General features: G+C 43.8%; 1 protein-coding gene across 1 annotated transcript in view; it reads left to right on the top strand.

Annotated features, from left to right (window-relative positions):
* Positions 1–4,148, top strand: part of socs6b (suppressor of cytokine signaling 6b) — a 6,762-nt gene extending 2,614 nt beyond the window's left edge. The window contains exon 2 of the mRNA XM_017711740.2: positions 1–4,148. This exon is cut by the window's left edge and continues 1,965 nt beyond it. The gene's annotated coding sequence lies outside the window, so the exon portion shown is untranslated.
* The last annotated feature ends 809 nt before the right edge of the window (positions 4,149–4,957 follow it).

The following is a 4,957-nucleotide window of genomic DNA, read 5'->3' as shown; positions in this document are numbered from 1 at the left end:
CCGGTTCTAGTTTCTGGATCAAAGCATTTCATGGAACAAAATAATTTTTTTTAACTCTCTGCCACATTGAGTAACATTAGCAAAGCAAAATCCATTTATTTAGGGTTTTTGTCAGCAGTGCACGGTGATATTTTGCCTTAATGGTGTCGTTTTTGGGAGATTCAGTTGGGTGCGGTATTTTAGGCCAGATTGAATGAAGATTGGCTTAATTTGTTTTTTTTTGTAGCACTGTTCAATCAAATGTAGCAGTGGTGTCGTATTGCACTATAGAAATCTAGGCTAACACATCGAATCTATCTGGTCATATTAAGGAGCAGTTTCCACCTCCATGGAGTTACACTAATAAGCTATATTAGCTGGTGACATGTTTCAGAGGTGACTCTCTCCACTCTTCTGAACTGCTTTTGTTTTTATTTATCATGTTTAGTTTAATTCTACAGCACACATGAAGCCAAGGGCGGAGTGGACTGAACTCCTCTTGTTATCGAATCTGCGTATGATTTTTTTTTTTTTTTTTTCCAAATTTTTTTTTTGGTTTTATTAGAAAACTCTTCATTTGGAATGATTTACATTGATTTTGATTGTTCTCCTAGGTTGCAAGAAGTGAAGGATGGCATAAACAAAATTAACGGTACATTTTAAAAGTGTGTGTATATATATAATTGGCTTATTGAGCATATAGCAAATGATTCTCCATTTCCAAATAATTTTCGTACCATCCCATTTTCTGTTTCTATTAATTATTACGAAAGTTTTGGCCATCAGTCAGGAATAATATGCAGGTCTAGAGCGATTGTTTACAGTGAGGTGTCTTGGTTCTTTGGCACACTTTCTGGTCTGACGTGATACAACCAGACGTCATGCACAGCTGTTACAGAAGTGATTCACTGCAGTTCTTTCCTGATCTTGTTATCTTTAATGGAAGAGACTGCGCTTCACTGCGCTTCGCTCCCCTTTTACTCTGTGGGGAAACCGATATTTCGCCATAACGTCCAGTAGACGTCCGTGCTCTAATTTGCTTAGTATCGCTGCTCCGTCCCGGAAGCCGCTTGGTTTCCGCAGGTCCATGACTAAATGCAGTGCAGTAATTGTGGCCTTTTGTGTTTTAGTTGATTGCGGAGGCCCAGATTGCGATAAATGATTCATATTCCATGACATATGCAGCCTTACAACGAAGACAGTTGGCTTTGAATAGTTAAAGGACAAAACTGATTAGAGAAGAGATCGTAAAAGCACCCACTGCTGTTTTAGTGGGACTGTGATTGTTTTGGTTTTGGTTTTCTTCCTTTCTCTCTAGTCTTTACACCAGTCACCAGTGCTTGCCTTTTAAATGACCCAACATGTGGTGTTTACCCACAAATGAGAACTATAGTAAATCGCTCTTCTTGAATTTTATCCCCTCCAGACCACTTAAGATTTGGGGTGACGTTCGTGGATCGGCCCCAGTGTGGATCCTAGAACGGCTCCAGGTGTCCAGGTGTGGAAACGGTCGGCCTGTGCTTGGAGTCTCCAGTCTATACCTGTACCTGCACCAGCCGTTTTATCAGAAACAATCGTTCAGCTACACTTTCTGTTACTGCTATGGACCACCACACGCTCACCATTGACCAGGTATAATCTGGGTGGTGGACCATTCTCACCACAGCAGTGACACTGACATGGTATTGGTGCTGCTGTGAGTGTACCAGACACAGTAGTGTTGCTGGGGTGTTTGCATGCTGTGTGCTGGCCACTTTATCAGAAACCCCTCCATTGTAGCTCCATGTTGCTGGTGAACAGTTCAAGGCTGTAGCCTGTCGTGCACAATTTGTATTATCCTTCCTCTCACTTTTAATCAGTGGTCAGTTTTTTGACCACAGAGCTGCTCTTGGCTGGATATTTCTGGGTGATGGACAACCGTGACACTACTGTGTGAGTGTCCGTGCTGTGCTAATAATTTTGAGTTTCTTAAACATTCTGCCTTATAATCCCATGATTGAATTATTCCGATTATATCACCCAGTAATACGTGGTCAGTGGTGGTCATATGGTGGTCCCTTTTTATTATTTGATGGGTTTGAGGGGTGCAGCAACAGATGGGCTACAGCCTGAAACTGGAAACCTACAAAATGTACCTACAGTGGAGGTCAGAGTTTGTCAACTATTACTAAAAATGCATTTTTCCCAATTATTTCCTTAATACATTTATCACAAGTTATATTGTCTGCATAATCAATTTCAGAATTTCTTAGCAGATCAGATTCACAGTCATCTGTTGGTGAGCTTCAGAGGAAGAGATAAGACTAAAAAGAAAGTGACCTTTGTGTACGAAGGCCATAGTGGTCAGTGTACGAAGGCCATAGTGGTCAGTGTTCTGCTATGTTTACACAGCAGATAAAAGTGGCCCAAATTCGATTTTCTCACCAGTTTTTTTTGTTTGGCTGTTCAGATTAAATGTGATCTGTATGTGACATCAGTCCGAACAGATCAGCTCCTAAACCGGCCCACGTGCAAAAGAACAGCGCTTCACGCGGCTCGTCCAGAGGTCAACAATCATGACGGCCAGCGAACACCGGTCGCTCCCGGAGGAGAGTTCCGGTGGTTGACAGCTGGGCTCGTCTCCCACAGTGTGTTCGAGTTCGCCATAAACTGGGCACAATTATTCAGCCACTTCTTTGGTTCGTGTCCTCAGATTCTTTAAACTGTTTTCGACGCTGCAGCCTCGGGCTCCTCCGGACGCATCTGGCCGTTCCGTTCGAAATCTCGGAGCATGGATCCGTTGCGATAAATGTTTCTGAGTCTCAGCAGTGAAATATTATGACACGTCGAGCTGAGTTGACATAAAGTCGCATTAATTCCGATCTGGCTGTTCAAACGGAGTCACATTGCCTGCAGATCGGATACGTATCGGATTTCAGTACCACATATGGAAGCGTCTGAAATCAGAATTGAAAATGTCCGATTCAGTTTGTTTTTTGCTGTTAACACTGTCAAACTGTTTTTTTTGCCGTAATGTGACTCAAATCTGGTGTTTTCAGGGCTGACCAACCTGAGCCACTTTCATGTGTGGTCCTAGAGCCGATATGTATCTGATTCGTGGCCGTGTGACCGTAATGTTGCGCTCAGATCGGAATTCACATCCTTTTTTCCCCCCGTTACCATGGCAACAACCAAGGCTTTTTCTCCTCCGTCTGGCTCTAATAATGAAGCTGAGAGCTGATCAGAGTTAATGATCTTCTCAGCGAAGCTCGTTCTGCTCGTTAGTTTGCGCTGATGATGCGGTGATTCAGTCACGTGACGTCACTGAGTAGGAGGAGCTCATGAGGGTCAGTTCAGGCCGGTTCATCACATTAATGACGAATTTAAATCACCTAAACGAGCGCGAATCATCATGTCAGAGAGATCCTAGACAAAAAAATCCTAAACTTTGTGGATCCCACTGCGTGTGGTAGGTTTTTCTGATAAAACGGCCAGATGGAGGTACAAAGGAGGTGCACCTAATGAACTGGAGACTACATCCTGCAGTATCGCATTGGGAGGACGTGATTCAGTGGCTTTCTCTGATTACTTGAATTGTTGAGTTGAACTTCGCGTTAAAGGCTGTGTGGATGGAGTTTTGAGGTATGTGATTTCTTTAAATGGAAGGATTGTTTCCTGGGTTTCAGGAGGAATTCGTTGTGCTGCCGTTTGTATTGTGGCTTTGAGGTTGTGCGTTGGTTCTGAACGTCGAAGGCTGTGGTAAGAATGACCGATACGGTTTTGTCCGCTTCAGACTGCAGTTCCTCTTTCATATACATTTTCTCAGCTAGTTCAGATCAGCGTCCGTGTGTGGTTTGCCGCGAAGAAAGCGAGGGATTGTCTTTGATGTGTGCCGTGCTCACTTGTGTTGTAAGTGATTTAAGGTCGATAGCTACCAGCCCTGATGTCTCTCTTCAGGGACGGGAGGTTTTTGCAGTTTCTTTCTTCACTGTTGGTACGTTTTAATTTCAGTGCTTGTATTTATGGCCTTTGGTTCTGGCCTTCTTGTTTATCCATGAACAAGCAGGATAGAGTATTGGTCTGAAACGTTGGAGGGGCTCTTCGCTGGGGGATCCGTAGATGCGAGTGGTTTTCAGGTTGGAGTTGATTTTGCTGTCGTGCTGTTTGTTCCATTGACGTGTGGCTGCGACTGGGGGTGGGGGGGGTTGGGTGGGGTTAAAAATGCCCTTTTCTCTTCCTTTTTCAGATTTTCAACAGAACTTTGGTGGAAGTTCTAGAGTATTTTGGATCTTGAAAGGGAAAGCTGTGTACTGATTTATTGCACATTTTGAACTAAATGTTTCTTTTTATATCTGCTCTAAAAATGTAAATAAAAGACTTATTCTCAAATCGTTTGTGTTTTACATTTTTTAAATGTGCAGGTCGTGTTTACAGCTAGACAGCATGCCACAATAACCATTTCCCTTGTTGTTACTACCTGCTATTCTTACAACTTCTTTGTTAGGGCCCTTTTACCCTGCTCTTCAGTGGTCAGGACCCCCGTGGACCCTCACAGAGCAGGTACTATTTGGGCCGTGGTTCATTCTCAGCACTGCAGTAACACTGACGTGGTGGTGGTGGTGTGTTCGTGCATCCTGTGACCACTGATGGACAAGAGGATGACCAACACAAACTGTGCATCTTCTCTGCCTTCACATCTACAAGGTGGACCGACAAGGTAGGAGTGTCTAGAATGGACACAGTGTTTAAAAACTCCAGCAGCACTGCTGTGTCTGATCCACTCTACCAGCACGTCAGTGTTACTGCAGTGCTGAGAATGACCCACCACCCAAATAGTACCTGCTCTGTGAGGGTCCATGGGGGTACTGACCGCTGAAGAACAGGGTAACAGTATCAGAGAAACAGATGGACTACAGTCTGTAACTGTAGAACTACAGAGTGAAACTATACGGTCAGTGGAGCTGATAAAGTGGACAGTGAGCGTAGAAATGAGGTCCTA

The sequence above is a fragment of the Pygocentrus nattereri genome, chromosome 19 (assembly GCF_015220715.1).
Source record: "Pygocentrus nattereri isolate fPygNat1 chromosome 19, fPygNat1.pri, whole genome shotgun sequence".
Taxonomy (NCBI): domain Eukaryota; kingdom Metazoa; phylum Chordata; class Actinopteri; order Characiformes; family Serrasalmidae; genus Pygocentrus; species Pygocentrus nattereri.
The sequence above is the reverse complement of the archived record's forward strand: the minus strand, read 5'-3'. Positions and strand labels throughout refer to the sequence as shown.